Source organism: Lactuca serriola, chromosome 4 (assembly GCF_051521515.1).
Source record: "Lactuca serriola cultivar US96UC23 chromosome 4, Lser_US96UC23_V15, whole genome shotgun sequence".
Classification (NCBI taxonomy): Eukaryota; Viridiplantae; Streptophyta; class Magnoliopsida; order Asterales; family Asteraceae; genus Lactuca; species Lactuca serriola.
The window spans coordinates 194,121,565-194,146,558 of NC_136411.1; positions in this window are offsets into that span (position 1 = coordinate 194,121,565).

Here is a 24,994-nt window from a genome sequence, read left to right on the forward strand (position 1 = left end):
AATAAGCTCAATGAAGCTGCTGAGTTATTCAATGAAGTGGAGCATAAAAAAAGATGCAACACCTAATCATTCTAAAACATCCCAAAAATACGGTCCAAAAATTTTGTTTTAAAATCATTTAAGAAAACCATAAGTCATCAAACATCATATAAAAATTATACGTCATGTATTTCAAATCATCATATCAAAGTACTATATCAAATTCATATGTCTAAATATCAGAGTCGAAACATCTCAAGCTGGAAAAATGGTGTGTGCACTGCAATCATCTCGAGTTCTTCCCTTGCTACTGGAAGTACCTGAAACCAATACTGAAACTGTAAGCACAAAGCTTAGTGAGTCTCCCCAAACTACCGCATACCATACACATAAACACATAATAGCATACATTGGGCCTTGCCCACTAGATCAGGCCCCGCCCCGCATTAGACGAATCCAGCATCGGGCCCTGCCCGACATCAGACCGAAGTCCGTTATCAGGTCCCGCCTGACATCGGACCGAAGTTTTGATGGGTTTTCTACAAACAATCCTATGTGTGCATGCAACCCTAGAGTTGGATCTATGTTTTTCAGTATTAGTTATATAACTATATGAACACAAAAAGAAACCTGGGATGCTAGTACTATTTTCGAAATCCACATAAAAGAATAGAATACATAACTTTTGTTGTTATATAGTAATAACAACTAGTTCCTTGAATTTCCTTAGCTTTGAAAGCAAGTACCACAAGTGTAGTACCTCTAATGGCTCACAAACACACTAGGTGAAAGGATGAATATAGGAGAGAGGGCAGAAGGGTATCTTGCTCTAGATTTCGTCCCTTTTAGGGACTCCCAAGGCTTAGACGAAATCTTAGTGCCTTAGGGTGCTATTTATACTTAAGGCTAACTAGGGTTTCAAGGTGTAAACCCTAATCCCTTAGCTTAGGGCCTAAGCAAGTCCATGGATTCCTTTCCTTAAGCCCTTGGACGAAAACTACTTGATCCTTCTAGGATTTTCGTTCAAGCCTTAATAAAGGTGATCCAATGGCCCAAAGCCTCAACTATTGAATAATTACAAAATAGCCCATGCACTTTCAGTCAGTTCCATTAATCCCTAAATTAATTTCTGATTAAATACTAATTAATAATATGATTCCAAATTAATATATTATTCATATAATATATTAACAAATCATATTTATACCCTAATTTATTATTCTTAACAATAAACCAGACTCTCTCCTCAACAATCATACTATCTAGTCACCAGTGTGAAGGCAACCCAAAAGGACCATGCACAATCGGGTCAAGTACATACCAAAATAGTTATGGACTTAGACACTAATCCAACAGTCTCCCACTTGGACAAGTCTAATAACTATTCTGCGTATAACATCAGATCCTGATTAGCAATCGTAGCTTTCAAAAGCGCCTGTCAACTCTGATCTTATCAGAAGCGTGTCCTTTAGATAAGGGATCATATATTCCTCCATTCTTGATATCGTATAGACTTGAGACATGGATTTTGATCATTCTATCAGTCTATGTTCTGTTTCCCGATTTCCGATTTATGACGACTGGCAACAGACTACAATTGAAGACATCAAATTAGTCTCGGCTTGGCCAAGCACTTATGTGCCATCACTAAATCATCGAGGGGCCCACATATATCGCTTTCATCCTACTTTGGATAAAAGGAACGGATAAACATTGATTCAATGCTTGCTTGCACTTACTTACCGAATCACACACAACAATATGTTTTATAACACCAAGTTACTGGTGCGTTTACATATTATCAATGTGTAACCGACTCGCAAGATATGACTCACACATCTCGGTTTCAAGAATATAAGATGTTATCGTTTCACCAATCACTCATGATACAATTCATGAAGTGATCCAAGTGAGCGTGGGTTTAATCCAATGCTCAAATCATATTCATAAGCACTCATGAACGTTGCAGCAAACATTTGCTTATGTCTAATACACTTTAGACAATCCAAACACCAATTCACGACAGTCTTCATTCATACCTACTTCCAACATATGAACGACTGTGGTCCGTTCGAATATTTTGATTATTCTAAAATAATTAATTATTCAGGAAGTCAAAACATGCAAAGTGAAACACAAGAATAATACTAATCTCGTATGGCCCCAAACTCTGGGTATAAATAAAACATTTTATTTAATCACCATATTGATTTCTCATTATTTGTTGTTTCGGGTAATCAACTTCTTTCTTGAATTATTACTACACTTGTCCCATGCTCTCAGCATGCACACAATGTTTACTTATGGTCCTTACTTTGTGAAACAGATCAAATGAACACATTTCCAATCATACTCAATTCACAACTCCCAATCCTTATCACAAGTATAAGAATATAAAATTCTTGCCACTTATAGAATATGCTAGATTCTAACATTTTATGCAATGATCCTTTCGTAAAGTCATAGCTCAAAATCATCAAGACTTGGCCAATCTCTATCATAAACAATTCAATAGATATGATGTCTCTCACTCAAAGTACATTCCTTTGAACATCCTTCTTGCATAAAAGTTTCTAATTTAGATATAGATTCTCAATAATTAGCTCCCAATATGGAAACATTTCCATATTTGCCATATGATAACTCATTCTTAATAGAATCTTATCTATTCATAATAATGTCGATATGGTCCATCCAATACCATACTTCCAACTACTCACAAGCGACCAATCCTCGGCGAGCTTTAGATCATCCTATGATAGTTGTTTAATTATCTTAGTCAAAACCGATTCTTGTCCTTTTTCCCTCTTAATGCGCTAGACATTTGGAAAATTTTAGAATGGTCAAATATTATATCATTTTCAATCGATCCTATACCCGAAGCGTATATGACACGATGCATAATGTCTTACATAAAGATACGATACTTTATCAATCTTCTGCCATAATATCTTATGTGTCACGTTCTTATAATTCGAATTATAAAGAGGGATGCCATAATCATAATCGAAAATTTCAGAATGCACTGTGTATCCATGACTAAATTTGTTAACATTCCACAACCTAAGCCTTTAGATTTGAAATGAAGCATAATATTCTCTCCTTTAATTATAGCAAAACAATTTTTCAACCCTTACGACTTTGCAAAGTATAACTCTTGTTTTCTATAATTAATATTGCTAACTTGCAATACTTTCCATAATAATCATACAAGCATAACATTTATGCTCCCACTATCATGATGATTATTATCATATAAGCATAACACTTATGTTCCCACTAGCTTTGACATGTATTCAGAAACAGCTTAACTTCCAGAAAACAATACCTATTGAATTTCGTAAGTTCATATTTCTAATACCTAATGCTTTGATAATCCTTTATCTAAGTTTCTCAAACCTATACACCTTTGCCTTAGATAGCTCATATGTGTATCTAAACAATTCAGACTAATTTTCAAATCTCATAATTCGAATCATGGAAAGGGATACCGTAACCATAATCGAATTCGAGAATACAATTTTCACAATCACTATCTTCTTAAAATCTCTCTTAGTGAAAGCATTTCCTCACAGTCATTTTCATGAAGGAGGGAATCTTATGACACTTAGATTTTAATGGTGTATGTGTTCCTATCCATGTGAATTTGTCAAAACCAAAGTTTGCGACAAATCCAAACTCATATGGACCGAACTTTCTCAATCTTGATTTCTTGCCTTATGGTAACACGAGTGCCCACCATGTCTTCCAAGTAGTTAAGCAACTCATCCTTTCCTATCAATGTGCTTTTCATTGATAAAGGTGCTTGCCTTTTATGCATTCAAATGAGAACTCATGGAACTTACATGCATAATTAACTCAATTGGAACGGCACAAAAACAAGATAGTGTCAACACGATAGGTTGTGAACCTCAAGTCATGTGCTAGTGATGATCGATAAGGTTTATTCTTGATTAGTTCTTTAACTTTTCAAGACCATTAAGACTCCCACTGACTCCTTGACATATAAGATTCTCTTGTCAATAAACATTTCTCTACAAACAAATATTCAAGAGTTAGTTTAGCTTTTATCAAGACAAAACACTTCACAAAATTGGTCCTAGTTGGTCTTTGTCTTATCCAAGACATTACAACTTTCCACATTTGATGAATGTTATAACCCTTCTTAAGACTTGTCACTCAATGTCACAATCTTAACTCTAAGACTTGTTTTTGGAACGAAGTATGATTGACTTCTTGATTTAACCATTTCTTCAATTCTTGATTCCTCTTCTCAGACATACAATTGTACTAAGACTCATTTAGATGATCAATTGAAATATGGTTCTTAATCATTAAGACCTATCATAAAACATAGTAAAAGGTACTCTCCCTTCTTCATAGAATAGGGAAACTTTTATCTTTCTGCCTACTTGATTCTTCTTATCCGTTCTTCTATTGATTGAAACACGTTCAATCAACTCAGAATTACACTTAATCTTATAAGTATAATCATATTTACTAAACCTTTAGTTAATCATGAAGAATATCATTGTCACTCTTGTGGTGGACATGATCAACACACAACTTTGTGTACTTGATCTCCTAGTCCTTTACTTGACATTTTGTCAACGAATTAGTCTAATTTCCAAATATAAAATTTCTCATTCATCATGCAACCAAGTTGCAGGATTCCAAGTCTCCGTCCAATTGAAACTTGGGCGATGAGAAACTCTCCGTATTTGGTAAATTCTTGACATTTCCACAAATAACATAATCCATTATTTCTAATAACTGAAACATTCAAACATCAATTTTTCATACACGCCATTACAAGGATAAATAAATAATATAAAATCAAAATTTATTTTATTGCAGAAAAATTTGTCCTTACAATGCAATTCAATTGAAAACTATGTTAATACATATTTCATAGCAATCTATTCTAACTCCAAGTAGTAGCTCAAAATTCTAATCTTCAAGCAATGCGATCGAAATCCATTTCTTCACGATTAGATTCAGCTCACTTCTTCCCTTAAGCTTCCTCTCTTTTCTTCGATCCTATAAAACATCAAAATGTAATCTTATTACATCATGTATTAAGAATCTAGAATATGAACTTAAAAGAGTTAGTTAATGGATTTTACCTGAAGTAGAGCCATGCATCTTGACTCTCCCATCTCTTAGATTTCTCAGATTGTTAGGGCAGCTTCGTCTCCAATGCCCCTTCTCCTGGCAATAAAAGCAAATGGACTCCTTTGGAATGGCACAAGGAACTATCTCATAATTAACCTTTTCTAGATCTCCAATGTCACTATTTTCAATGTCCATTGAAGTTTGGGAGTTTGATTCACCAGACAAATTTGCTCGACCAACTCGCCAAATCATTGCTGATTCAGCAGCTATAAACAAATAGGTCAAATCAATGAGGGTCACGTCGTGATCCATCATATAGTACTCTTTAACGAACTCACTATATGATTCAGGAAGTGACTGAAGAACCCAATCAACAGCCACCTCACTTGAAATCTTGACACCCAACATCCTTAACCTATCAATGTGTGACTTCATCTCTAAGACGTATGCATACACAGGTTTCCCATCTCCATGTTTACTTGTCAAAAGGGCTTGAGTGAGCTTGAACTTTTCAAGCCTTCGAACTTGTGGGTTATGGAGAATAATTGGAGAAGGTGGATGTAGTGAAGCATGATCTCTTTTTCCTCGATCACATTGTGGAATAGCATCTTCGTTTGGAAAGCTTGTTCCATGGGATTTGGGAAGACCATGATTGTCATAACTAGACATCTACAAAATGGGAGAAAATTCAAGTTAAGTTGATTAGAATCCTTGATGTGACACCCAAATGAAACATCGAGGCTAGGATCCAACACAATACTCTACAACCTAGAAGAGGGATGCCGTAATCTAGTTTGCAAAATATTTGAAGGTAGGTAAATGACGATTTACCAATTTCCACCATGAAAAATGAAAAAGAAATTTAAGTTTTAAATCTATTGAAAATTCCTAGATCTTTTGAGATTCATTGAACTTTTCAATGGCATGTTTAAATCTCTATATGCCCCTCGATTGGTGATTGGGATGCCGAGGATCACAAAACAGGGTGTGAATAACCATGCAAACTTACATGGTGCCCCCAATGTTACAGTCACCTATTCGATGTGCCGGTTAACCACACACGCTCCATCGAACTATGATAAACAATGAGTCACCCTTTTCTACCTTTGCTTAGAACCATTTAGTGTGACGGTTAACCACACACGCTCCACTAACGTCTTCGCAAGGGCACAAAGTGTAATTTCATAGAATTGCATCAATTCACTTTTTGCCTAAAGTAACTAAGATTAGGTATTTTGTAAAACATTTAGTTACTTTATATTTCATTATACTTTTAATGGAAAGGGTTTGCCCTATCCTACCCGTTCGGCTAACGACCCTCCACCAATCAAGGATGCGAGTGGACACCCATTAAACAGCCATTTTATAGGCCATAACCTTATACCTCCCCCCTTATAGATCGGCTTCGTGCATGAGGCCTACTAACGGTAAGACTAGCATTTAAGTTATACATATATAATATTAGACTTTTAATGTTATACATAGTATAAGGGTGTATTTTACACTTTTAAAATACTAGGTGGTTTAATTTTATAAATTACACTTTTAATTTAATTAAATATAAACCATATCATTATGGATTTATTAACTCTCTTTTAATTATACACTTAATTAATTTAATAAAACCATAAGGGTGTAATTTGAACTTTTTCAAAAATTAGGGCTTTAGAATTTAGACTCTTTCAAAATTAAACCTTTTAATCAAACAATTTAAATTCCAAAACTTGAGGGCAAGTTTTGAAACTTTTCAAAACATAAGCAAGAATATTCTAGATCAAATTACAAATAATAATAATTAACCAATTAATTAGTAATTATCTAAATATGACCTAATTCAATTTCTTGCAAGATAATCTATCAAATAATTCAAATAAATCAAGTTTATCACATAAGGAAATGATTATCTAATTAATTTGACAATTATCTTTTATTTTGGTAACAATATCTTTTAAATTAAACAATTAATTTAATCTAATCCCTTAAATCCCCTAGATTTCGAAATTATGGGATGGGATAAATCAAAATCTTTAATTACCAAATTTAAACATTTAAAAAATAATTACAAGATATGGCATTATCCAAATCCCTAAAATTTAGGATCTAATCATGGGGAAAGAGGCAATTTCGAAATTCTAGGGTTAGACAACCCTAAAATCGAAATCTTGGGGCCAAAGAAAAAGGTTTAGGAAATCTTACCAAAAATTTCGAAATCTAGGGTTTAGAAACCCTAATTTCGAAAATCAAGCCTCCAGGGTTTATTAGCTATAAACCCTAATATGTCAAGTTCATACATTTGAATAAAGCTAATTGAAAACAAAAACCAATGGCTCTGATACCACTGATGGGTTTTCTACAAACAATCCTATGTGTGCATGCAACCCTAGAGTTGGATCTGTGTTTTCACTATTAGTTATACAACTTTATGAACACAAAAAGAAACCTAGCATGCTAGTACTATTTTCGAAATCCACATAGAAGAATAGAATACATACCTTTTGTTGTTATATAGTAATAACAACTAGTTCCTTGAATCTCCTTAGCTTTGAAAGCAAGTACCACAAGTGTAGTACCTCTAATGGCTCACAAACACACTAGGTGAAAGGATGAATATAGGAGAGAGGAGAAAATGGTATCTTGCTCTAGATTTCGTCCCTTTTAGGGACTCCCAAGTCTTGGACGAAATCTTAGTGCCTTAGGGTGCTATTTATACTTAAGGCTAACTAGGGTTTCAAGGTGTAAACCCTAATCCCTTAGCTTAGCGCCTAAGCAAGTCTATGAATTCCATTCCTTAAGCCCTTGGACGAAAACTCCTAGATCCTTCTAGGATTTTCGTTCAAGCCTTAATAAAGTTGATCCAATGGCCCAAAGCCTCAACTAATGAATAATTACAAAATAGCCCATGCAATTTCAGTCAGTTTCTTTTATCCCAAAATTAATTCAAAATTGATTTCTGATTAAATACTAATTAATAATATGATTCCAAATTAATATATTATTCATATAATATATTAACAAATCATATTTATACCCTAATTTATTATTCTTAACAATAAACCAGCCTCTCTCATCAACAATCATACTGTCTAGTCACCAGTGTGAAGGCAACCCAAAAGGACCATGCACAATCGGGTCAAGTACATACCAAAATAGTTATGGACTTAGACACTAATCCAACAAGTTCGGTATATATATAACATATCAACAAGCATATAGCATAAGCACATAACATAAACATATAAACATTCCTCGGGCTTGCCCCGACATTCGACATAGGTCCCGAATAGATAACACAAAATATGCAAGTTAAACATTCCTTGGGCTTGCCCCGACATCGGTCCGAAGTCCGGAACACATAAACATACACATGCATGAATCACGAAGACATCAAGCATACAAACATTCCTCGGGCTTGCCTTGACATCGGACCGAAGCCAAGAAACATATAATCAACATCGGGCTAACCCCGACATCAGACATAAGTCCTACGCTAACATACATAAACGGGCCGACGTTGGTTCCTTCGACCCGTTCCTACTAGAGGAAAACTCACCTCGCAAAGCTGGCTGTTGAATCTCTCGGTAAGGAATCTCTATCGGCTACGTCCACGACTCCCCAACTAACATGAACACAATAACACTTAATCAATATCCAAAATATTTCTTAGGGTAAAATGACTACTTTACCCCTGGTCAAAGTCAATGTTCTGGTCAAAGTCAACACTCTGGGTTGACCCAACTCGCCGAGTTGACCCATTAACTCGACGAGTTCTATAAACTAGAAGTCATGAAATCGCGAACCAACTCGTCGAGTCATCCCCCTGACTCGCTGAGTTCCTATGCTACTCATAGTCGCGATGAAATGAGTTAACTCGTCGAGTCTCTCCTCAGACTCGTCGAGTTCTATCTGGTACATAATCGGAACAAAACGACTCAACTCATCGAGTTTCTCTATGAACTCGACGAGTTCCTCAGTCTGTTTGGGCTTTCTTAAAGGATTAATCCCATACTCTTCAGATCTAAGCTTCTTATCTCTCATGCATACTGAAAACGTCCTTTTAAGGGTAAAGTTTCCAACTTTACCCATTAATAGCCATTCTTCATGGTTTTAGCATAAACCCTAAACCTTTAGGACCTAGATCTTGGTCCATAAGCTATCCATACTCCAAACAAAGGCATATTCACTGATATCCATAATCTAAGCACTCCATGAACACGTAAAGTTCCTAACTTTCTCCCCATGCTTGGCCTTTTGAAGCTTAAAAGGCTAAAATGGAAACTTATAGCTTGCATGGGGCTTCCATAGCCATAAAGTTTGCACCTTTATGCCATGTGAGCCCCTCAAGGTCATAGATCTGAAAGTATATCCACTTGGGACGTCCATGTCCCAAAGATCATGTTTCTTGAACCAAAAACCCAATAAAATGATAACAAGGAGATCTAACAAGATATTAAGCAAGTTTGAGACTTGCTTACCAGAAAATGAAGAGGATGAGATGTTGTTTATGTATCTACTAGCTTTCTTCTGAATCCCCAAGCTCATCCTTCTTCAACAAGCTTCAAAACACACAATCTTCACTCAAAAACAAGTCACAAGCTCGTACAAGGCACTAGGGTTTTGTAGATTAGGGTTTGGACTTGGAGGCTGGAAATGAGGCCAGCAAGTGGGGATTAGAATGCTTAAATAGGGTGCAAAACCCTGAATTTAGGGTTTCATCCTGACAGCCCTACTTATCGAGTCGAGGCTCTCAACTCTTCGAGTAGGCGACTTAAATCCCGCGGCCAATCAGGTTTCTACTCGATGAGTTTGGGGCTCCCAACTCGTCAAGTAGCTCTACAAAAGTGATTAAATTATGATTAAATGTGTACCAAGAACCAGGCGTTACACTTTCCACATACAACATCCTCATAGACAACCTTTGTAGATCTCAAAATCTTGAAAAGGCTTTGGAATTTAAGAATCCATGAAAGAATCTGGATTGTTTCCCAACATTTTCACTGTCAACATAATGATTGATCGACTCTGTAAGTGTCAACAACTTGATGAAGCATGTTCTATCTTTGAAAACATAGATCACAAAGTTTATCCGCCAAATGGTTACACTTATTACTCTCTTATAAAAGGATTAGGGAAACAAAATAGAGTCAATGATGCTTACAAACTATATGAACAAATGTTGGATGCTAATGTCACTCTAAAGAGGTACAAATTGAGAATGAAATAGACAATGTGAAGCTTTCTAGGGTTATCACCCAACAATATAAAGTAATATGTCGTACATAAAAAAGACATTGTCACAAACACAACGTGAATCCACGAATCAATCAACTACACCCAAAGGTCGATCGTACCTGTAAACAATGTGAAAGAAGGAGGAGGTGGAAGCGGCTAGAGGCCATAATAGGACACTTTGTCTATGTCGTCGATTGGAGACCAGAGGCGAAGACGTCGTAGGCCGAAGGCGGAGGCTTTGTCATTCATTTTGTGATAAGTAAACAAGTATAAGGGTGTGTTTGGGATTATTTTTTTTTAACATAAAAGTCTTTTTATAAAAAGGATTTTTTTCTAAAAAATAGATCTTTAAAATGTGTTTGGCTTAACTTTTAAGACTTTTAAGAGATAAAAGCCAAAAGTCACAAAAAGATGAGATTTCATGACTTTTAAAAATGCTCATTTTTCTTTACGACAAAAAAAATAATTAAAAGAATTTTTCTATTTTGCCAAACATCTTTTGGATTTTTTTAATTTTTTAGAAAAGTCCAAAAGTTATTTTAAAACGAGAGCCAAACACCCCCTAAGCAAAAGTTATGGCAATAAGAATTGCAATTTTGACTTTTGGGTCAATTTTGATTTTTTAATCTAATTAATATGCAAAAACGAGAATCTACTTGCATTGATTGGACTTGAATTTTTCCACAAGTATTTTAAGATTTTACCATTTTACCAATTTGTTAAGTTTCGCAAATTTTGACTGTTTTACCTTTTATATTTGAATTTTTTTTTTAATTTTGTATTTACTAAAAATACTTATGAATCAGATGTTTAGTAAATCTGAGTTTTTAACGTGGGATAGCTATGCTCTAAGGTGAAAATATAAAATACAAAAATTTCAAAAAGTTTTCTCCAAGCTCATATGGGCTACACATGAGGCCATTAGTGCGCACTCCTTATGGGCTAACTAACGAAATAAGCTTTGCCTCGTTGCCAACAAGAGCTACAAGCTGAATTCCCCATTTACCCTATAAATTTCTAAAATAAATTAATACCAATTTTATCCATCTAAAACACACCTTCACACACAAACATACGTGGCATTAATGATCTTATACTTTTAGTTATAACAGGGTCCCCATTTTTAAAACTGGAGAATGGTAAATTTTTAGGGGATATTTACACTTGGGCTTGGGTCAAGGGTCGTTAGTAGTTTTGACTTATTTTTATGCTCTTATAAGATTTCTCAAAACTCTATTGATGGTAAGATGTTATCATTTTCATATTTTATAATAGACACTATCTTGACTAAATAACTAAAATCAAACATGTAACTGTAAATTGTTTGGACCTAAACCACAGTTTCTATACTACACTGAGCTCCAATCACAATGTTAAATTTAAAGATGACTTAGCAGAAAAAACATGTATAAAAACCATTAAGATCAATTAACAGGATAAATAATATTTTATATGGAAATATCTACATGATTTTAGTACTCAAATGCATATATAGATAATCCTTGTATCCTTTTTGACTAACAATTTTGTTGTGCAATGCACATAAGACATATCAGTATAATAATCCAAATTCCAACATCAGTAATAACCAAAAGTAAAATGACTATATCGAAACAACATTTATGTATAAAAGATCAAGTATGTAATGACATATTTATCCCTGATTAGGTAACAAACGGTGATCTTGAACTACTCGATGCCTCAAAATTCTATCAACAATTACTAAAAGAATTTTTTGAGACTTTTGATCCGGAATCCTCAGAGGAAGATATGCCAAAATGACCATATTGTCCTTTTTAATTCTCTAATCCATCTTTAAATTTAAAGGTGTGGTTAATTTGTATGATGATGATGGTTATAAACTTATAATTGTCATTGGTAGTTAGGATTTTTCAGACTTAGTTTATGGATTTAGAAATCTAAAGGTCCATAACAAGTGCTCTTTGTTGATGAAGCATATCCTTTAGCATCAAGAATGCACAAAGGAAATCACAAACACACAAAGAGAGAGTGTGCCTAATGCTTTTCTATAATCAATAACTTTTAGGTATTTGATATAATGTAACTAATAGCATATTAATATCAGGAACTTTTTAGGTATTGTTAAATATATATATATATTTTTTTGTTAAAGATGTTTTAAAATATTAAACCAAGAAACCAATAAGAATCCTAGTAGTAGTGGCATTATGTTTTTAATGGTGGTGGTTAAAGTAATGGCACAAGAGTTCCATTAATCCATGCTAGGAATTTATCCCATTGTTGTAACGGACTAACATTTAACACGTATATCTCTTTTAAGCTTCCACCATCGAATCTTTTTCTTATGTAAAAAAATGACCTCTCACTCTATAAAGGGAATAGAGTTACAATTTATTGGCTTTACAACTTTGAACAGTGACAACTTTACGCAGGATTCTATTTTGGATCATGTTTTTACCTTGTAGCATTAGAGCCACGTTCACTCTTGATGCTTGATGTAAATAAAACTTATTTTCTTTTCTCTTGTTAAGATGTTAGGTACACTAGATTATAATTAACGTATAGTTTAATGATTAACTGAATTCAAAGTTTGAATTCAGTTAATTATGCGAACAAAGTTTGAAGCTTAGGAGGCTTTCACTTCGTTTACCCGACTCTGAATTTGCATGGAGTGATTTGTACGATGGAGTTTGTGAAGGAATTGTTCATTCCATTGTTTTTCCTGATGGATTGGAATGGACAATTTCCCTAGAAATGTGATTCCTTTCATTTTGTTACTTTTCATGGGATTTCACAAAAATAACCACCATTTGGAGAAAATACAGAAAATATCATTATCTTAAACTTGTCCTTCGAAGTTTTAAACTCATTTATGGGTTTCAAACATTCTTTTTTTTTTTTTCTTAGAAAAAAGAACTTTAGGAAATGTTCTCATAACAACAGTGTTGCCATTTCAAACTCTATTATTATTATTGGACTTTTCTTTGATAAAAAATAAATTTCGAAGTTTTGGACATTACAAAATTTTTAACATTGTTATTGGGTTTGCGTCTACTTAGACCATCCATTATATCCACCACTAACCACTATAATCGTACGTGTCATATAATTAAAATAATAGTTTTTTTTTATTAAATTTAAATGCCAAATAAACTTAAATAAAAACCTACAGTAATCAAAATAATAAAAATAAAAATTACATTAAAAATAAAAATTACATTATTTAAAATAAAATAAAATAAAAATAACATTAGAAATAAGAAACCTAAAAATACCAAGCATAACAAAAATAAACTAACCCTATTCCTACGCCGGGCTCGAACTGACTCTTTCATCGCGAGAAAAAACTCAAAATCTTCACCGTCGATGTCGTCTAGTTTGATTTTCAAGATTTACATATCGGTTTTTGTTCGAAGCATCGTTTGTGCCTCTTTAAATGACGTTTGCGCTTCAATCATTTTTTATTCCACCCGAATCATAATCTCGGCCTTGTTCTCTTGAACATGCACATATCGATCAAATTCCTCTCCAAAATGATCCATAACACTAGATCCCATACACGTCAAACCCGATTTTTTTTTGCTTTACTTCTTCCAACGGGCCGACGAAGAGGTTGCTCGTTTTCAAGATCGAGCGGGTCATCGTTAAGGTCGATGTGTGTTTGTCCGTCCGATTGTTGGGAATTTGCTTCCGAGTTTCTTGAACGCTTTGAACCAGAAGAGGCTTGTGAAGTGGTGTTTGTTGGATAGATGAACTAGTTTGAAGCAAATTGACAAAATCACATTAAGGTGATTCCTTGGTCAGGAATTGACGAGGGGTTGTATTTAACGCAAAAATGTTATCGGGTTTGCGATTTCTACAGTTTGTGGTGGGGGTGTATTTTCGTTGGGATCCATTTTTGATGGTTATGAAAATGTTGTATGTATTGTGTGTATAGAGAAAGAAAAGAATGGTGTAAGAAATAAGGGTTAAAAATTTGGTATTCATAGGTAAAAGTTGTGGTTAACTTTTTTTAAATAGCCGTTCAACGGCTAATCAGATCGAAAGTCAAGAGGCATGCCCTGATTGACCGTTTGGTTCCGTGATACGCACCACGAATGGCAACGAGCACACCCGACCATGAATGGTCAGGATAATGTGCACGAGCACATTTTGTGGCCACGTATACCAAGGAAGCTTTCGTGGTTGGTATATGCGACGACCTTATTGGTGTTGTTTGTATGGTTATACCATATACACCAATAAGATATTTAAATATTACTCGTTTCAACTGGGTCACATCAACTTTACAAGTATATCTCACAATAATATAATATCAATACTATTTCAAAAGTGATCTCACATCCACATCAACCATTACTATAAATATATTATAATCATTTAAAATTTTAAAATATCCAATCAAATAATAATATTAACTTATTAATTTATTATATGATTAATAAAACCATACACAAAATCGTTAAACTTTTTACATTTTGATAATGTAAATATAACTTTATTTTATATATATATCATAATATGTTAAACACATATTCATTATTCTACTTTTAAATAGACATGAAATATAATGCTAAATTTGAAAATAAATAAATAATAGTTGAAGTTGTCTGGCTAATTAAAAACCTTTTAACTATTGAAAGCTTAATGTCGCCATGGCTTTCCAAGAATTATTTGTAATGGATCTGAAAAACCGATGTGGAAGTTCTTATAGTTGCACTTGGTTTCAAACTTCCCTTAATATCGTGGAAGGCAATTTATCTCTATGGAGTGCCATATAATCATATTTTATACTACCCATATTTTCGGTGTAAAATGCTTAGTGGTTAAAAGAAAACTATTCATGTATGTGTTATTATCAAACCAAAAGTTGCTATACAGGTACCCATATACATTCGAGTTATTATCAAACCTAGGTTTTTGTTTACCTCTTGTAGGCCATTGACCTAAGCATGCGTTCCTAAAGAGAGCCTCATGGGTTGGTTCTTAACGATTAAATGGCTTATGAGATAATTTGGTAAGTTGTTGTTGATAAGTTTTAAGCATTCTAACACTCCTATGGTGTTCATGCAACCCTAGAAACCTTGGATCTATGTTTTCTCTAATATACATGCAAATATGATTTTTCCAAAGTTCTCATTCTAACTAGCATACCATGGGGTACTTGTAATATAAAAAAATTAGTAAAATGACATACCTTTCTTGTTGCTTGATTTCCTAAAGACCTTGTGAGCCTAGCTCCCCATATGTGATGCCTCAAATGCTTCACACAACACTACAACTCTTGGAATAACTTGAGAGAAGTTCACTTGAGCACAAAATCGGCTAGCCCTAACTTCTTGTGTCTAAGATGCCAATTTTGCTCCATATGAGGTTCCTTATATAGTGTATCACATAACCCTAATGTGCATGAATTTTCATTTCCCTCATGATCCTTGGGTTTTAACCTCCATGGAGCATCCATGGAGCACCCAATGGGTCTTAGCCCAATCTAGTGAATCATGGACCATAAGCCCACTATATAAGAATGAAAGATTTACATAATTAATCCCTATATATTTACTTAGTCTCTTTTGATCACAAAATTAATTCCAAATTAATTCTTGATCAGTACTAATTAAATAATATGATTACATATTAATATATTAGAATATATTAACAAATCATAACTGTCCTTATTCTCATTTTGTCTATCCAATTGTTGAGATGCCATGCAACCCAAATGGACCATACCAAGCCGGGTCAAGTACATACTAAATATAGTTATGGACTTAGACAACTTATCCAACAGTCTTTCACTTGGATAGGTCTAATAACTATAGTTATCGTTATGACTTCAGGATCCGACCAGCAATCGTAGCTCTTTTAAAGTCTTGCGAAACTAGGATGATGCGCCATTTAAGATAAGTGATCATATAATCCTCTGTTCTAGATATCAGCCGGAAAAATACATGGAACAATGTCGTACTTATTGTCCAGCAGTTTGTTTCCCGATTTCCGATTTGTTTGACATAGAACTAAATTGAACACATCAATTTGGTTTTGACCAGGCCCGACACATAGGTCAAAACAAAATCATCGAGGGGCCCATATATCGCTTTTAGTCTTCCAAGGATTAAAAAGAACAGATAAACTTCAACTCATATGCTTGTACTAACTACTTGTTGAATCATACACAAAAGCACGTTTTATAACATCAAGTTACTGATGCGTTTTCGTGCAATCAATGCACAACCAACTCATAATCAACAACTCATATATCTAGGTTTGAAGACATATATGATATTACTGTCTCACGATCACTCGAGATAAATTCCATGAAGTGATACAAGTGAGCACGAGTTTAATCCAATACTCAGAACTTATGAGCACTCATGAATGTTATAGCAACTTTTTCTATGTCTAACACCTTAGACATCTACAAGCCCAATTCATGACAGTCTTAATTCATACCTACTTCCAACATATGAATGACTGTGGAGAGTTTAAATAAAGTAATTATTCTGGAAGTCAACACATGCAAAATTAAAACAATAGTAAACAATGGACACAAGATAGTAACACTTTACTTATAACTAAACAACAACTTTTATTTAATCATCAAATGTCAATTACATTTTACAAGTTTCAGAAATAGCTATCTAATTTGTAAAACTAATATCATCCTTCAGCCTGATATGCCTCACATGCTGCAAATGCTTAACCCTACTCAGTCCCTTCGTGAGGGGACCTGCTGGGTTCTCATCCGATGATACCCTCTTTCCTATGTGGAGTCCTTCTTCTATCCGATGTCTAATGAAGTGGTATTTTCTGTCGATGTGCTTGGATCTGTCATGATCCCTTGGTTCCTTAGCTAAGGCAACTGCACTCTCATTATCACATAAAATCTCCATAGGCTCCTTAATAGCTGGTACAATTCCAAGGTCTCCAATGAAATTCTTTAGTCATGTTGCCTCCTTTGCCGCCTCGCTTGCTTCTATGTACTTTGATTCGCAAGTAGAATCAGCTATTGTTTCCTACTTGGAACTTTTCCAAGTAATTGCTCTTCCATTTAGGGTAAAGACCCGGCCTGAACGAGAGCAGAAATTATCCCTATCAGTCTTGAAGCTAGCATCACTATACCCAACAACTCTCAAGTCATCACTCCCACCAAGGATAAGGACCCAGTCCCTAGTCCTCCGTAGGTACTTGAGAATATTCTTCACCGTAGTCCAGGGAGCCTTGCCTGGATTCCCTTGATATCTGTTGACCATGCTCAAAGCAAAGGTCAGATCAGGGCGAGTATAAGTGATAATATACATGATCGAGCCTACAACGGAAGCATATGGTACTCGAATCATCTCAGCTTTCTCAACCTCTGTACTCGGGCTATGAGTCTTACTCGGTTTGGCATTACTCTTGATTGGTAAGTCACCTTTCTTTGAATCCTGCATGTTGAACCTTTTCAGCACCTTATCCAAGTAGGTACTTTGACTAAGTCTAATTAGTCTCTTACTCCTATCTCTCAATATCCTTATCCCTAGGATACAAGCAGCTTCTCCAAGGTCCTTCATAGCGAAACACTTCCCAATCCAGTATTTAACCTCCTGCAAGGTTGGAATGTCATTTCCTATGAGTAGTATGTCATCCACATACAATACCAAAAAGCTAACTATACTCCTACTAGCCTTAACATATACAAAGTACTCATCCTCGCTCCTCGAAAAACCAAACTCTTTTACTTTCACATCGAAACAAAGATTCCATCTGCGAGATGCTTGTTTCAATCCATAGATGGATTTCTCAAGCTTACACACTCTATTAGGGTGCTTTGCATCGACAAAACCCTCTGGCTGACTCATGTAAGCATCCTCAGCCAAGTTTCCATTAAGGAAAGCGGTTTTGACATCCATTTGCCATATTTCATAATCATGAAATGCAACTATGGCTAGCATAACCCTAATAGACTTAATCTTCGCTACTGGTGAGAAGGTCTCATCATAGTCAACTCCTGGAGTTTGAGTAAATCCCTTCATAACCAGTCGCGCTTTATAAGTGTGTACATTCCCATCCGTCTCGGTCTTCTTCTTGAAGATCCATTTGCACCCGGACGTCTTACAACCCGGTACATTGTCAACCAAGTTCCAAACTTGATTGTCATACATGGACTGAATCTCGCTATCCATGGCCTCTTTCTATTTGGCAGACTTAGGGCCAACCATGGCTTCCTTAAAGTTGTTAGTCTCATCTGAATTTACCAGTGTACTATCACTAATAAATTAATCACCTTCCGCAGTAATATGAAAACCATAGTAATGCTCTAGTGTATTCCTAACTCTTGTGGAATGCCTCAGAGGTACGGACTCATCAATAGGAGTTTCCTCCTCGGGTTGATTACTAGGGTTTGAGGTTCCTTCACCGCTTGACTCTTGAAGTTCTTCAAGGTCAATTCGCCTCCCACTATTTCCTTGGCTTATAAACTCTCTCTCTCGAAAGACCCATTTCCTTACCACAAAGACCACATTCTCATTGGGTCTGTAGAAGAGGTAACCAAAGGATTTATGTGGGTAGCCGATGAAAATACACTACTCACTACGAGGTTTGAGCTTCTCCTGAGTCTCACGTCTCACGAAAGCCTCGCAACCCTAAATCTTGATGTGGTCTAAATTGGGAACTTTCCCAGTCCACATCTCATGAGGTGTTTTGGCAACCTTCTTAGTAGGGAATAGATTTAGGATATGGGCAGTAATCTCTAAGTCATACCCCTAGAATGAGATTGAGAATGAAGCTCGACTCATCATGGAACGAACGATGTCCAACAAGGTTTGATTGCTCCTCTCAGCCACACCATTAAGTTGTGGGAGGTGTCAATTGTGAAACAATTCCATATTCCTTAAGATAGTCAAGGAACTATGTACTAAGATGCTGTCCTCCTCGATCGGATTGAAGCATCTTAATGTTCCTGCCCAGCTGATTCTCCACTTCCTATTTAAACATCTTGAACTTTTTGAAGGTTTCTAACTTATGCTTGATTAGGTATACATAATCATATGTAATGTAATCATCGGTGAAAGTCACATAGAAGCAGTTAACATCCCTTGTGGCGGTTTCAAAGGGTCCACACACATCTATGTGTATGAGGTCCAACAAACCTTCACCCTTAGCACAAGTACCAGTGAAGGGTGACTTTGTCATTTTTCCAAGTAAACAAGAATCGCAAATATCATCTGACCTTAAGTCAAATGAATCCAAGACTCCAGCCTTTTGGAATTGGCCTATGCGCTTCTTGTTAACATGTCCAAGACGAAAACGCCACAAGGATGCTTTATCCAAACTAGTGGAAGAATCAATATACAATATATTATTTCCTAAGTTATCTACAACCGACACAGTTTCATATACACCATAACAGGGTAATGCTTTAAAATAAAGAACATTATTATAAAAATCATCAATACCACCACATTCATTATCAAATGAAAAACTAAATCCTTGTTTGTACAAACCGTGAAAAGAAATAATATTTCTCGCCATTTCGGATGAGTAACAACACTTATTCAAATCTAACACTAACCTACTACTTAGCAATAAAGAATAAAATCCAATCTTGGTGACAGGTGAAGCTTTCCTATTCTTAGGCCCTGCAAATTAGAACATATATGAATACCGCAACCTTAACATCTTGCAGGTACTTGGGTTAGTTTTGTTTCCAGTGCCCCTTTTCCTGACAATAGAATCATTGAGCTTCCTTTGGGTTGGAAGAAGGAATAACAGAAACACCTTTGGTTCCACTTGAAGAGGATCCATCAAGAGACTTTCCCTTGGTACCTTTCGAAGGGGTCTTCCTCTTTTTCCCTCTACTTTTCCCGATTGCCAGAACAGGGGTGGTGTTAGGAGTACGAGTAGTAACAACCGATTTACCTTTGAGACCAGTTTTGGCAGTCTCCAAAAGTCCTTGAAACTTGTTGAGTGTGACTTCCTCCTTGTTCATGTGATAGGTCATTCGGAACTGATCATAACAAGTAGGTAAGGAGTGTAGTATGATGTCAATAACCAACTCCTCGGGGAAGTTCACATTCAACTTCAACAGTCGGTCCACAAACCTTTGCATTTTCTGCATGTGGCCTGTAATGGATTCACCATCCTTAATTCAGGTTGTTATCATGGAAGAGATGATTTCATACCTCTCTTGACGAGCACTCTGATGGTAGCGGTCCATCAAGTCCATGTGCATATCAAGAGGGTAAAAGTCCTCATAGGACTTCTGGAGTTCAGTTGTCATTGTGGCCAACATGATACATGCCGCCTTGGTAGCATCTCTCTCATGTGCCCTAAAGTTAGCGATCTCCTCTGGAGTAGAAGTAGACTCATCAATTTCTTTCAGCTCCTAGTTGAGTACAGATTCCTTGTCCTTATAACGCGTGACCATCCTGATGTTCCTGATCCAATCATCAAACTTTGAACCATCAAAGATGCTTCTTCCACAAAAGTTTTATGAGAGAGGAGCCAGTAGGGTTTGAGCTAGAAGCAGCATTGTTGGAAGACATCTGAAAAGAAGAAAGATAAGTTTAGATTAGATATAGGATCCTTAATAAGATACCCAAATGTAATATTAAGGCAAGGAACCAACACAATACTTTATAACTTTGAAGAGAGATGCGATAATCAAAGTTATAAAATATTTGAAGGTAGGCGAATGACGATTCACCAATTTCCACCATGAAAAACGAAATAAATTGTTATTCATTGAACTTTTCAATGGTATGTTTAAATCTCGATTGTGCCCTCTCAAGTTTGTGACTGGGATGCTGAGGATCACAAACAAGGTGTGAATAACCATGTAAATTAAGTTGGTACCCTTAATCTTTATCACCTAATCAATGTGTCGGTTACCCACATGTGCTCCATCGATCTATGATAAACATTAAATCACCCTTTGCCACTCTTCCTAGTCCATGTTAGTGTGCCGGTTACCCACACACGCTCCACCAATGACTTGGTAAGGTACAAAGTGTAATTTCATGGGATAGCACCAAATTCACATTTTCCTAAAGTAACTAAGATTTAGAATTTATAAAAGGTTTAGTTACTTTATATTTATCATTATACTTTTAGTGAAAATTATAGTCCTTGTTCTACCCGTTCGGCTAACGACCCTCCACCAATCAAGGAAGCGGTGGGTGAGAGTGGACACCCATTAAGTTGCCATTTTATAGGCAACAACCTTATACTCACATTATAGACTGACTTCATGAATGAGGCCTACTAACGGTAAAACTGACTTAATATATATATATATATATATATATATATATATATATATATATATATATATATATATATATATATATATAATTAACTTAAAATACTATAAAGTATAAGGGTTGAATTTTAACTTTTAAAACTCTATGGTTTGGAATTAAAGTTTTCTAAAGTGTCTTTACAAATTCCAAAACTTGATGGCAAGTTTTGAAACTATTCTTAAACTTTTCATTTCTATAACTTATGAGTTTTAACGGCTTTAAAGAAAAGTCTTTTGGAATTCCATAACTTGAGGAAAAGTTTTGGAGTCCATTAATTGGCATTTAGAGCAAGAATTACACTAACAACAATTTGCAAATAATTCCTATGATCTACTAAAACTCATAAGCATGAACATTCATATGAAAAATTTCAAGAATCATATAAGTACATATAAAACTTGAAAATTTGATAATAACCATTGAAAATGGATTAGCATAATCATTACCACATCAAAAACAAGTTTTATAAGTCCAAAACAGTTTAGGGTAATGATTCTAGTCCATTGCCAGCAACAAAACTCGAAAATCTGCACATAGGGCCTCCTACTCGTCAAGTGCAAGAACCTACTCGATGAGTAGGACGAATTTTCACTTCGACTCGTTGAGTTCTCCCATGGACTCGGCGAGTTCACTGAATAGTGAGTAGAATTTCGACTTTTTTTCCCAACAATTTGCATCAAGTATAAAGAAAACAAGCCTAGGCTCTGATACTACTGATGAGTTTTGTGCATTCTAACACTCCTATGGTGTGCATGCAACCCTAGAAACCTTGGATCTATGTTTTCTCTAATATACATGCAAATATTATTTTTCCAAGGTTCTCATTCTAACTAGCATACCATGGCGTACTTGTAATATAGAAAATTAGTATAATGACATACCATTCTTGTTGCTTGGATTCCTAAAGACCTTGTGAGCCTAGCACCCCAAATATGATGACTCAAATGCTTTACACAACACTACAACTCTTAGAATAACTTGAGAGAAGTTCACTTGAGCACAAAATCAGCTATCCCTCATTTCTTGTGTCTAAGATGCGGATTTTGCTCCATATGAGGTTCCTTATATAGTGTGTCACATGTGTGGTTACACCATGTAAACCTAATGTACATGGCTTTTCATTTCCTCCATGATCCATGGGTTTTAACCTCCATGGAGCATCCATGGAGCACCCAATGGGTCCTAGCCCAATCTAGTGAATGATGGACCATAAGCCCACTATATAAGAACGAGAGATTTACATAATCAATCCCCATATATTTAATTAGTCTCTTTTGATCACAAAATTAATTCCAAATTAATTCTTGATCAATACAATTTAAATAATATGATTTCATATTAATATATTAGAATATATTAACAAATCATATGTGTCCTTATTCTCATTTTGTCTATCCAAATGTTGAGATGCCATGCAACCCAAATGGACCATGCCAAGCTGGGTGAAGTACATACTAAATATAGTTATGGACTTAGACACCTTATCCATGAGTTGTAGGTTCCGTTGATCTATGACAATTAACAATAAAGGATTGAATGAACACAAAATGTATCACAAAGATTTTAAACTAACAAAAGGGTTCTAACAAAGAGAACAAGCACCAAGCTCTTTAGGATTCGATAATCAACTAATGATATAAATCCTAGTATATAAAGAAAAGTAAATACATATGAATCCCTACAAGCCAGAGATATCACCTAATCTACCTAAATAATAGAATATATCTGATATCCCTAAGCTATCAGATCTACTAACTAACTACGTATCTATCTATATATACAAAAAATTACATTTATGAAGTTTAGACGATGACATTGCATTATAGACGTGACTTCATATTGGGGTTGGTGAGAGACACTGGTGCTGATGAGAGTGTCAGCATGAAGGTTTTGTAATATCAGATTCTTAGTGTCGTTACGATCTCCCCCAATTTGAAGATGTCAAAACCCGAGACCCTCTTCTTCTTAACGATAGTGAAATTCATTATTATATTCTTCAACTCTTGGCTTGATACAAAAATAATATGAGATGGAAAGCTCTTTCTTTGTTTTTTTCAGTTCAAGATAAATTAAATGTGATATTTGCATTAAAGCTTTAGGTGACCCAAGTAGTCAAACCTTAGCTAGACCAGATGCTCAGTAGGGGCTTTAGCTAGATTGATTGTTTGTTGAAAGCACATGCTCTACGTGTAACACCCCGACTCCCAGGGTATAAGTTTTAAAGCCTTATATACATGTTTATGGACCTACTCGACGAGTTGATTGCCCCAACTCGTCGTGTAGAGGCGGGTTATCCCGCGTTGATTACTGAACCTACTCGACAAGTCGGAGGACCCTGAATCGACGAGTAGGAGTTGGAAGATAAAACCCTAATTTCCAGGGTTCTGCACCCTATTGAAAGGGTCATTAGCCTCCACCAGCCTCCTTACCGTCCCCCTTGAGCTCAGAAAACTCTAATCACGATTTTACTCCATTTTTGTGTGTTAAGAAGCTTGGAAAGTGGTTTTGTGAAGAAGGATTGAAGTCTAAGGAGCTTGGAGCAAAGAAAAGCTTGTAGATCTGACTCTACTTCATCTTGGCATCATTTCGAAGGTAACAAGTCATTATCTTGACTTCTCTCTAGCTGGATCACTCCATGTATAGGTTTAGGGCCATTTTTAGCATATATGTGAACCATTTAGGGTATTAGTCATGATCTAAAGTTGTAACTTCAAATCTAGGCTCCTCTAAGTCCCTATAGCCATAAAGTTTTCAGATTTAGCAAGCTTGGGCCCTTCTCCTTCGGTTAAACCTTTCCTTTAACTTGGTTTTGGCATCTAGGACCATGCATGCACATAAAGTTTGCAACTTTACGTTGAAACCATGCCCTGAGACGTTAAATCTGCATTTTGGAGCTTTAGGGTAGCTTAAAAACGTCTGAATAAGAATGGACTGAAGGGACTTGACGAGTTACAGGGTCAACTCGACGAGTCCGATGAAGATTGGTCGTTGTTGGTTTATGTGAGTTAGTGAGACGAATCGATGAGCCAGTTAGGGTTTTCCCGACTTTTGTACACGCATGGACTCGACGAGTTGTCTGGAAACTTGGCAAGTCACCTAGTGTTTTCAGGATTTCTCAAGTTCCGGAAGGACTCAACGAGTCAGTGGACTGCACTCGACGAGTTGGGTCAACATGGACTGTTGACCTTGACCGTTGACTTTGACTTTGACTAAGGGTTGACTAGTTTGACATCTGGGGGTATTTTAGTAAATTAGGAATTTATGGAAGTGGTCCTATGGTGAATATAGGTGGTGGAGTTCGTGGCTGTGATTCGATAGTTTGATCTTATCACTATAGTTCGACAGTTGTGAAGTGAGTTTTCCTCACTATACTCAAGGGTCTAAGGTACTAAAGACGACCCATTTGG